Source organism: Acomys minous, assembly GCF_964271855.1.
Source record: "Acomys minous genome assembly, chromosome: 3".
NCBI classification, from domain to species: domain Eukaryota; kingdom Metazoa; phylum Chordata; class Mammalia; order Rodentia; family Muridae; genus Acomys; species Acomys minous.
In genome coordinates this window covers 80,051,287-80,063,632 of record NC_140485.1, presented here as the reverse complement: position 1 = coordinate 80,063,632, position 12,346 = coordinate 80,051,287, and the positions used below count along the sequence as shown (strand labels likewise).

The 12,346-nt window shown below is 42.6% G+C and overlaps 1 protein-coding gene across 4 annotated transcripts in view; it reads left to right on the top strand.

Moving 5' to 3' along the window:
• Nucleotides 1-12,346, top strand: part of ASIP (agouti signaling protein) — a 146,748-nt gene that overhangs the window by 100,834 nt on the left and 33,568 nt on the right. The window lies entirely within an intron of this gene.

The window sequence follows — 12,346 nt, the reverse complement described above, 5'->3', positions numbered from 1 at the left end:
ATGACACACACCTTTAATCCCAGAACTCAGGAGGTAGAGGAAGGCAGATCTCTGAATTCAAGGCCAGCCTGCTCTTCAGAGTGAGTTCCAGGACATCCAAAGCTACACAGAGAAACCCTGTCTCAAAAAATAAAGAAGGAAGGAAGGAAGGGGAAGGGAGGAAAGAAATAAAGAAAGAATGAAAGAAAGAAAAATGGAAGGAAGGAAGGAAGGAAGGAAGAGGAGCTAGAGAGATGATTCAGAGGTTAAGAGCTCTTCCAAAGGTCTTGAGTTCAATTCCCAGCAATCACATGGTGGCTCCCAGCCATCTATAATGTGATCTGATGTCCTCTTCTGGCCTGCAGGTGTACTGCAGATAGAGCACTATATACATAATAATAAGTCTTCAAAAAAAAAAAGAAAGGAAGATGGATGGAGAACTTGGGGCATGAGGACTTGGCTCATTTGGTCATAACTGAATCTGACTGATTTCAAAGCCTAGATTCTGAGCCTCTCAATATGCTACACTATTGCCCCAACTGTAGTATGGCGCTCCCCTTCTTTCTTTCTTTCTTTTTTTTAAGGGCATTTGTGGTACATTGCATAGAAAGTAAATTTGGAAGAAAATACATTCAATTTATTATATAATTTGTGGTTAGTTATGGGTTATTGATTTCTAGAAATCAGTCTTTCTCCTTGATTCTTATACATATGTATAACGAACATATATAAACTGTCAGTTGGTCTAAGGAAAAAAAAAGCAAAGGCATTCATTTTGTGGTCTAAAAAGAATATCATTAGACTTCTCTTGATTATGAAATACTATTTAAGAGAAAAATCTCTGGGATATTGCCCAAGTTTGAGCCCAGTGCTCTCTCTCTCTCTCTCTCTCTCTATATATATATATATATATATATATATATATATATATATATATATATATATCTCAAACTCTGGATCTTTCTAAATCTGGTTTCCTCATCTGTGAAATGCCAACATCTAGTGCTACCACAGAGACCAAGTAAGGCAACGCACAGGGCTTATCACAGAGCCCACCACAAAGTAAACTGTCAATTAGTTTATTATCATTATCCTGGGTTTGACAAGCAAGTTGTATCATTGCCTTTTTAACAAATCAGGATCTACTTATATATTAGAGAAAATACTGTATTTATAGTAGGTGGGGGAAAATTGTAAAAGAAAAAGAGTCAGACATGTGGCCCATATCAAGAGTCTCAGTCCTTGGTAGTGGAAACAGGAGGATGAGCACAAGGCCAGCTCTGCTGCATGATGAGCTTGAGGCCAACTATACTACATGAGACCCTGTCTCAAAACAAACAAACAAATAAACAAAAGAATCAGCTCCGTATGAAAGAGCCTGTTGTAGGAACAAATGTTGAGTTCAGCCCCACTCTATCCATAATTTCTGATCAGTACAATTTAAATTAAGTTAAGTGAAAATAATTTTTAATTAAATTAAAATTGCTGATCTAAAACTTTTAATTAAAACATGAGTACAATAACATAAAGAAGAAAAGATTTAAGAGGACTAGAGTCTTCCCCCAACCACAATTATGTGTGACGATGAAAGAAGCCCTTTGGTTCCCTGAATCTGTTTCCTATTCCATATAAACTAAAAAGTTAGAAATGCTGGCTTGGAAGTCTTCTCAGTTCTTAAACACAGTAATTCTCACATCACATATTTATTCATCCTTCACTGGACATTAATTTCCCATTTTCGTGCCAGGCCCTACACTAAGACCTAAAGAATCAACACACGTAAATGTCCTTGCTTCTTTTATGAAGCCTATACTCTAAAAAGGAAATACAAATCATATATACATATATATATATATACATATATATACATATATATATATATTTCTAAGCAAAGTACATATTGCCGTAAGAGTAAGAGGGAGCAACTCACCAGTGCTAAGATGGGTTAAGGCAGCAACTAAACAAACATCTATGGCTTTATTCTTTCCCAACTTGTAACTAAGAATTAAAGTATTAAACAGTAGCGTTGAACCACAACACCCCTGGACTTCTCCAATAAGTTCACAAGTTTAGAAGACTCATGAAAAATCTGGTGGCAGTGTGTTTCTATTCATTAGGCATTGCTACATCTTTCAGCAATTTATGAGCCAGTTCTATAAAAACAAGGAAATGACTGTGGTGGGAAAAAAATCTGTCATATGGCGCCTCAAATAGATGCCCCTTATGCCAGCCGTCCCTGAGATGGCATGAAACCTTTTCCTAAGACTTTTCTCCCCACTATTGAAAGCAGACATTTTCTTTTACTTTTAGATTCAACTCAAACTCCAGGAAACTCCAGGTTGTAGAATCCTGAGGCAGGTTCCCCAAATTCTCCCCCATTGTTACTTAGACAAAGAAAGACTGGAAGATTCCTGACGCCTCTGGAGTTCATGGCCTCAGGGGACATGGTGCAGAAGTAAAGCTGGGGCTTGGGGCCCCGAGCTGAGTCCTGGGATCATGTTGACTGTCAGTTTGGCTCACCCCTTGGCCCTGACTCACAGTGTGACTGCAGGCTATGCTAGTCACCGCTGGTCCTCTCTTCAGTTGAAATATGTCTGACCCTTCTTGGGAGAAAGATGAGCTCCTTAAAATTAAGAACAAAATTTACTTTTTTCTGTTTTCCCTATAGGATGAGTCCAAGGATGTATTCATCAATGTTGCTAAGTGCATATTTGCGTTATTAATCATTTAAATATAATCTCTGTTTTAACTATAATGTTTAGTAAATATATGTGTCTAGAAAGTATACTCTATTTTGTTTTTGCTTTTCATTCAGAAATCGTAACACCGATTAAACTAGGAGTAGTAGGAGGCAATTCCTTGATATGTTATAAGTTTTGGGGGCTTTTTTTGGGTTTTGTTGTTGTTGTTGCTTTGGTTTTTCTTTGCTTGTTTTCTAGACAGGGTTTTTCTGTGTAGCATTGGCTGTCCTGGACTCACTTTGTAAACTAGGCTAGCCTCAAACTCGCAGAGAGCCTGCCTCTGTCTCTCTGCTGGAATTACAGGCGTGCACCACTACACCCAGCTTATGTCATAGTTTTTGAAATAAGAATTGTCACCATTATTGTGAACAATTCCAGTCCTTCTGTCCTCCACTGATGATCAAGGAAGCCGCAAACCACAGGGGTCCACAATGACATGTGAAATACACAAGCAGCCAGATGCGGTGGTAATACACACCTTTAATCCCAACACTTGGAAAGTACAGGAAGTAGATCTCTGTGGATTCGAAGACTAGTCTGGTCTACACAGAGAATTCCAGACTAACCAGGGCTACCCAGTGAGACACTGTAAAAAGCAGATAAACAAACAAACAAAAAACAAAACAGAGAAATTTAAAAACAAAAATACAAAGACATAAAAATAAATCCCCAGGCGTTGGAAGAGGAACAGTATGGATATGTGCCAAAGCAGACATAGGAAGGTCTATATGCAAATGTGCCAAATTGACTCTAACAAGTCTAGCAAAAGGGTACTTGGCAACTCAAGAAGAACATAAGCCAGCCTGGAGAGGTGGCTGTCGTGGGGTTTTATTGTTCTGAAGGGACGCCAGGACCAAGCCAGCTCTTACAAAGGAAAACACCTAATTGGGGCTGGTTTACAGTTTCAGAAGTTGAATCCGTTATCATCATGGCAGGAAGCATGGCGGCACACAGGCAGGCACAGCGCTGGAGGAGCCGAGCGCTCTACATCTTGATCTGTCGGCAGCAGAGACTGTGTAGCACACTGGACGTCACTTGAGCACAGAAGACATCAAAGCCTGCCCCACAGTGACACACTTCCTCCATCAAAGCCATGCCTAGCCAACAGAGCCACACTTCCCAGTGGTGCCACTCCCTATGGCCAAGTGTTCAAACACATGAATCTGGGAGGGGGGTTATTTCTCTTCAAAACACCACAGTGATCTTAATTGAAGTTAAGTACCAAAGGTTCTTAGCATCATAAGAAAGTGCCTCTTCACTACCATGATTTTTTTTTTTTTTTTGAGACAGGGTTTCTCTGTGTAACAGTCCTGGCTGTCCTGGACTCTAAACCAGGCTGGGCTCAAACTCACAGTGATCCACCTGCCTCTGTCTCCCAAGTGCTGGGATTAAAGGCGTGTGCCGCTGCTAGACTCAGGTAGTCTGAGTCTATCCCTGGAAGCCCGATTGAGAGACAGAGTCCAGAGTCGATGCAAAAGCAAAGGAATTTTATTAAGCCAATGCGCCGGGGTCCACCAAGCTCCGAGGAGATGGAAGACCCTGTCCTGTAAGAACTCAGGGTTTAAATATCTTCTACAGAAGCAGAATGTAGTGACAATGGCTAGTTAGAGGTGCTAGGCTAAGAACCTGGAAACAGCCTAAGTGTCCCCCAGTAGAAGAATGAATAAAGAAACTATAGTACATTTACACTATGGAATACTACTCAGCTATTAAAAACAAGGAATTCCCGAAATTCGTGGAAAAATGGATTGAACTAGAAGTGATCATAATGAGTGAGTTAACCCAGAAGCAGAAAGAGTCAAATGGTGTATACTTACTTATATCTGGACACTAGCCCAAGGGGCATGTCCCATGAAAGTCTTCACTCACCAGGAAAGTGGGTCAGAGGGGAGGACATCCCATTAGGACTGTAGGTGAGAGAAGCATGGGAGAATGGGGAAATAGAAGGATCCAGAGGGTCCTAAAAACATACAAGAACATTATGATGGGCGGATCTGGGCCCAGGGGTCCTGCTCAAACTATGACACCAACCAAGGACAATATGTTCAGTAAACCTCGAACCCTACCCAGATCTAGCCAATGGACAGGACAGGACGTTCTTCACAGTTGAGTGGAGAGTGGGGTCTGACTTTCACACGAACTCTGGTGCCCCATATTTGACCACATCCCCTGGATGGGGAGGCCTGGTGGCACTCAGAGGAAGGATAGCAGGCTACCAAGAAGAGACTCGATACCCTATGAGCATATACAGGGGGAGGAAGTCCCCCTCAGTCACAGTCATAGGGGAGGGGAGTAAGGGGAAAATGGGAGGGAGGGAGGAATGGGAGGATACAAGGGATGGGATAACAATTGAGATGTAATATGAATAAATTAATAAAATATATTTTTTAAAAAGAGTGCTAGGCTAACAATAGGGGGCCTAAGGTAGTAAATTCTAAGTAGGGTGAGATAGGGCCAGTAAATTCTGGGGGCAGGGTCGAGATGGAGACTAGTGGAGAATTTTTAACTTGTTCCTCTCGGTTCGCTGTTACTTTCTTTGCTCTTGTTATTGGCCTGTAATTCTTAGCTTGTTTGCTCAGCTGACAACAAACACTATTGTCATGATAGTTAAGTCCAGGCCACCTGGAATCTTATATTTCCTTAGCTAATATTAAAACACCATCTCCTTTGCTAATAATGAAACACCCTTTTCTCAGCTAATAATGTCACTGCTGAGTTCAGGCCACCTAGAATCTTACACCACCATGCCCGGCTCCACGACCAGGATTTTAAAAATAATCTCAGAACTGCTGGAAACTGTGAGACCAATCTATAGGATTGAAGAGTGTGTCAAGGTCAAACAAGGAGCAAGTCTCCACGGCAAAAAAAAAACAAAACAAAAAACAAAAAAAAACAAAAACAAAAAAAACCTGGGTGTTCCGGCGCATACCTGTAATCCCAGCACTCAGAAGGTAGAGTGCTGCACCCTTGCACCGCTCCTGGGACTTGGCCTAACTAGGGCAGCGAGGGAATGAAGGAGATTCAGACACCAGGAGACAGAAAGAAAAGCTGAGATCGATGGGCTGAGCTCTCTAATGGAGAAGCTGGCCAGTCAGGAAGCTCAGATTGTTATCGTACAGCAGTGGGCTGACTCTATACTGCTGAACAGAAAGGTAGGCTTTGTAGGAACAATCTCTGTAGGGGAGCAAGCAGTCTTCAGACCATTAGCACAGCTCGGGAGGAGGCAGGGGGGACATTTTCTACACTCACCATGAACATTCATACTTGGACCAGAAAGCTTCTGCAAATGTCTCTCTTTGTTTTGGCAAGGTCCAGGGTAGGCGCTGGTACTGGAGGTGGAATCCCCACTTTATCTCTCGGATCACAGAGCGGATGACTCAGGCAACTGATCGCCGTTGAAGGAAAAGGAGAGGCGGGAGCCCAGGGTTCCTTCTCTAGAGACTGGCTGTACTGCAGCCACGGAGGGACGGAAACGTAAGCTGACCACATGTTTCCTGCGGCCAGGGCTGGAAAAGTGGCTTCTAGCCAAAAACTGCAGAGTGGTCGTAAAAGCAGGCTCTTTGATCTGTAGATAGGCCTCTCTGCGGAGATCTCCAGGAGGCTAAAGTATGCCTGCTTGTCTGAGAAGAGAGCCCTGAGTCTGTTAACGGATTTGTCAATCTACAGAAATAAGAGAGAGACAGAAAATAAAGCACTCACACACACAAGCATTCGAGAGGAAAAATTGGGCGAAGCTAAGCATCCTAAACTTCAACGCCATTTATTGTTGGTCACTGCATTTACACTTCTGAGAAAAGGAATTACTTCATAATCAAAAAGGCAACTAATCACAAAAACAGATGAGTTCTAAAATACAACAGGTTACATGTTTTAAAATTAAACATTTCTTATCTATGTATCCATTACAGAAGTTTATAGTGAGTTCAGAGTGACAAAGGTTGACAAGGCCTAAAGGTTAACAGGGTCTAATAGACGTCTTTTCAATTAGAACTGACATGGCTACACATTTTCCAGCCATCTTAGTTTATAGTGAGTTCAGGACAACAATTTTACCTGTCTTTCATTCTAAGAAACAAAGTAAATTTAAAATGACAGCATATAATGCCATTAAGATGACAGGATATAAGGAATTAGAATAGTTTGTATATTGTACATTAAAGTTTGTACCTAATTTAGACGTTTCCAGGTAGCTCCATTATATTTTGGGATTGTGGGATGTTTAAGCCAATTTGCCTATTTTTATGGTGTATACCAGGATTCATGGTGCCATCTGGAATGAAGGTTTATCTGAGGCCACAAATCTGCCTCAGGGTTGCCCCTTAGTGAGGCATCTGGAGGTCCACAGAGCTATTTATTGCAGTCACAAACTTTCTAAAATTGTTTTTAAAAGATCTGAAACAATATAACTTTTAAAAATTGTTTGAATCAAATCAGGAATTAATTCGTCTGAACAGCAGTACATCTTCAATAAGATCCCATAAGAAGTTTGCTCAATCAGAGTTGGAAAATACCCAGAAAGTGATGGTTCACACCAACGCCAGATTTTAGAAGAGATGCAGCAGTGCATAACTGACAGGGTTGTCAGAGGCTGGAAGCAATTCTGGGGTGCATCACGGTACAGACCTTGCAAAATACCGATCCCTTTCAGAGATCTCTCATGCCTCCTGAACTTCCCCCAAATAATGGCTCTTGACTTCGTGACAGAGGCTGGAAGCAATTCTGGGCTGCATCACTGTACAGACCTTGCAAAATGCCGTATCCCTTCCAGAAAGCTCACAGGCCTGCTGAACTCCTTTAACAGAACAGCTCAGGGGCTGGAAGCAATCCTGGGAGTGCATCACAGTACAGACCTTGCTAAATACAGGATCTCCTCCTAGAAAGCCCACCTGCATAATGAGTTCCTTTAACAGAATGGCTCTTGGCAAGCTTCAAAGGACTTGCCATTTCCCTAAGCTTAACCCTGGGGAGGGCCTTGCTGTTTTCTAGTGGGTCTGAGGCAGCAGGGGTGCTTTGCATGGATACATCCATGTGAGCAGTACACATCCGTTCAGGACATAACACACTCGGAGCTTCCTCCACTTCCCACAGTGGAAACAGGAGGATCATGACTTTGGGATCAGCCTGGTACACATAATAAAACCTTGTCAAAAACAAACAAACAAACAAACAAACAAACAAAAGCAGAAAAAAAATCCATGAAAAGGGCTTAACTTTGGAATAAAAAACAAAGAATAATTTCACAATCTTAAACCTATTCACACAGGCCTCTGATGAGTCCTGAGCACAAAAGGCTGAGGCTTGACTGAGAAAAGAGAAAGGCTACTAAGGGTCTTTTGATATTAAGACCATAAGCACCTTCGGCCCTTTTAGCAGAGCCGGAAGCTTTGAAGTTGGCTGTGATACAAGGAAAAACTGGGTTAAAGGCACAGCGGGACACAATTTCTGGAGCAGGTGTTTGCGACGCCAGTGACTTTGTTCCCATGGCCTCAGAGTCAGCAGTCTGGGACCTTTTACTCTGCCTAGGTAAACAAGCAGCTCCGTAAGTGCTGGCCTTCGGGGTCTACTGTTTCCACCGCAGTGGTAGGCAGGTAGGAACTGTGGTGGGCCATACCCCCTTGTGCCAGAGTTCTCCAGCAGAGATTTGGTGTTCCAACCCTCAATCTTAGCCATGTCACATTCTTGCATAGGTCTAAGACGTCAACACTCCTTAGCTGATAACACTAGCAGGTGCTACAGCTCTGATGGCCCTGAGGGTGTGGAAAAGCTCCTGGTGGCCAGGACCTACAGTTTCTCTTCTCTGGATCCTTACAGCCTTTTATCCTTCAGTCTCGAGTCCTCAGTTTCTCTTGTTGACTCTCTGCTTCTGTTTCCCTTCCTCCCTTGGCTCCTCCTGAACTGTCCAAAGCCGGCTGGCTGCTTTGCCACTGATGGCTCAGCTGTCACCTCTTTTGTCACCACCTTTGCTGTCTCTGCTGCTTCTCTGTGTTACAGAAGAAGAGCACCAGAAGGGAGCTTTTTTATTTGGACTAATGGTGCAGTAGGAGGAGAGGCAGCTCAGGACAGTGGCTCCCCGCCTGGACATTCCATGGCTATAGTCAGAGAAAAGACATTTGGACCAATCACAGCCTTGCCGCGTTAGCACATGCCATGGTTGTGGAGGTCTGCGCTTGTACCTTATACCATGTACCATTGCTGTGACAGGCTACCTGACCAAAACAACTTAAGGAGAGAAAGGTGTCCCATCCCGAAGGGCAAGCTGAACAGGGCCCCTGAAAGAGGGAGTGAGGATGGAGAGGACAGAGACACGAAGAATGCAGCCAAGACAAGTCCTGACCAAGGCTCAACTTTATTTAAGCCAGCACAGTTTATATAGTAAAACACCACAAGCTCTAACACCTGTGTTTGGAACAGTGCTGGTTTTGTGAAAACAACTCAAAGGTCACAGCGTGGAAAAATGCAGCTTTGGCTCTGCTGTCAGCCAGAGCTGACACCGCACAGTGATTTCTACTAGCAAGGCTTTCCACATTCCTCTTTCTTTTTTTGTTTATAAAGTGCCTGCCTTAGGTTGATGAACTGAAGAACTCATCTTACGCATCATCAAGGTCCCAGATACAATTCTCATGGGCCTCTGTCTTAGATTGATAGGGTTTCAAAGTCACTCTTACCCATCTTTGGCTGCATTCATGTCACACAGGATTAGGGGAGTGCTTTCAGCTCTATACCATGCACTTGTGAACTGTGTCAGGCAAAGAAGAAGGCACGGGCTATAATTCCAAGCCCTGCCGTCCCCACCAAGGACAATCCATATTGTAGAATGCTACTAATTCCAAAAAGATGATGTTGAATGCAAATCCAATTAAGTCTAGTCACATTATACACAAGGAGTAACACAAATCCAGGGAAATCCAGCATGACATTGTAACCTGCCCAACTATCTCAAACCACTAACCTCTTCCTAAAGTACCCGAGACGTGTTAAGTCATTAACATAATTAGCAGTCTGTACAGTTTGAGTTAAAGCAATAGCAGAAACAGTAGTACATGCAATAAGTATAATCAAGGCAGCTATACCAACCACTATTAATCCAATAGCAACTCTCTTCTTCTTCTTCTTCTTCTTCTTCTTCTTCTTCTTCTTCTTCTTCTTCTTCTTCTTCTTCTTCTTCTTTTGTAAAGATTTATTTATTTAGTATACAGTGTTCTGTCTACATGTAACACCTTCAGGTCAGAAGAGGGCACCAGATTTCATTGTAGATGGTTGGGAGCCATCACATGGTTGCTGGGAATTGAACTCAGCACCTTTGGGAGAACAGGCAGCGCTCTTAACCTCTGAGCCATCTCTCCAGCCCCCTCTTGGTTCTTACTAACCCTCTAAGTTCCTCAAATACTTTCAACCCCTTATCTGGAATACCGGTCAGTGGAGACATTTACAGATAACATAACACATGTGATTGCTCAAGAAGCATTACTGCAGGTCTCATGCCTTTAGATATGTAATTGCTCAAATTACAGGCTGGGCAGCTGACATCATAACTTCCATTATTGGAATGAGTAATAACAGAGATTTTGCCACTCGACAGCACATAAGGAGCACAACCACAAGCCATCACAGTCCCTTTTCAGTTCTCCAAGGTCCTGCAGATAAAGCTGACTCCAACAAGCAGGGCGGAGAAGGACTTGTACTGAATTAATCACCAGTGCTTGCAGCACTCCTGTATGAGGCTTCCGGAAGGGAAGTATTCCAGAGGAGTTCTGCAAAGCACCGTTTCCAAGGTACAGCCAGGGTAGTACATTCTTGAGGTCCACAAGGAGGATGCCTCATAGGTACTGGAACACTTTAATTCTCCTTCCCCTTCATATACAGGGAAGTCAAGCAGTCGAGCATTGTTGACGTATCCCAAGACCTCTACGTTATCCCAGGAAACAGGCTGAAGAAAAGGAGGATCAGGAATATATGTCCATTAAACCTTCACCTCCAACTTTGAGGTCATCAGCAGACTCATCCACGCCAACATCCACTTGACGCACAAGCCTCTTGGGTAGCCAGCGTGCAGCATCATGTTCCTGTGAGGAAATACAGAAAGAGCCTCAACCCCATATTAATACAGGGTCGGGTCCATTCCACTGTCCAGTTAAAGGATCCTTCTATGTTACTCTAGCGAAGGATGACCGAGTATTAGTATGCCAGAACCAATCAGCTGCAGAATTCCCATTGGCATCAAGCAATAAAAAAGTCAAAATAAAGAGAACGTGACTGAAAGCATTTTTAGGTGATCAGGGATTATAGCTCCCCCTTCCTTACTTTTTGTAAACAGGTTGATGGTAGAGTGAGCTCGCTCCACCATTCCTTGTCCCTGAGGATTATAAGGAATACCTGTGACATGCTTTATAGAACAAGTCACAACATTTTTGAAAAGCTTTACTAACATACCCTGAACCGTTACGGGTCTTAATAGCCTCAGGCACACCAATGTAAGAAAAATCAGACAAACAATGGATAATAACATTTTTTGTAGCTTCCCCAGGCTGGAGAGAACCAAGTATATACCCAAAATAGGTATCTATGGAAACGCGAACATATTTTAACTTTCTGAATTCAGGTATATGTGTAACATCCATTTGCCAAAGTTGATTAGGCACCAGCCCTTTGGGATTAACTCCCAAATGTGGTACAGGTAAAAGCTGAGGACAGGTGGAGCATGCCTTCACTATGGCGGGAGCTTGTTCTTTAGTAATCCCATATTGAAGTCTTAGACTTTGGCTATTAAGATGATGTAAATCAAGGGCCCTTTGAGCTTTTCCTACATTTGTAAGGCATACCAAATTTCTAGTAGCTGCATCTGTCAACACATTACCTGTAGCCAAAGGTCCAGGTAAATCAGTATGACCTCTTAAATGTCCTATTTTAAAAAAAAAAAAAGACATTTTCTCTTTTGAATCGCTGTTTGAATTTGTGAAAATAATCCACTAGCCTGTGATTGGGGTTGGATTTGCCCTGCAGTTTCTCATTGAGGAACAGCCTTTGCTACGTAGGCACTATCTGAATATAAATTAAAAGCACAAGAGTTACAATGCTGAAAACCAGCGACTACTGCTTGTAGTTCCGCGATTTGAGCACACTTAGCAGAAACAGGAATAACACATGCCTGTCTCTCGACATATATAACTAGCTTTTCCATGAGAAGATCGATCAGTAAATATGAATAAACCATTGGCCATAGGTTGGAATTGAGTTGTTTTTGGAAAAATAACTGGATGTCTTTTCAAAAGGTGAACAAGCTTGTTAGAGGGATAAAGATGATCAATATTCCCACAGGCTGATGGCCAATCATCAGTATTAGCAAACAGCCAATCCTGCTACTCCTTGGAATATGGCTGAATAATAAAATCAGGTTCCTTGCCAAAATATTTTCTTCCTTGCAATCGACCTATATGAGTCAATTTTGCAACAGCCAAATAATATGGTAATAATACTTTTCGGGGAGAAGATGGTAAATGTTCCCACATAAGAGGGGCCTCTTCCAAAATATTGCAGTAGGTGCTGTATGAGTGGCCAAAATAACACACTCCAAAGGCCTGTCATAATCTACATAGGTTATGGTTTGGTGGGAAATAGCCTCTTCTACC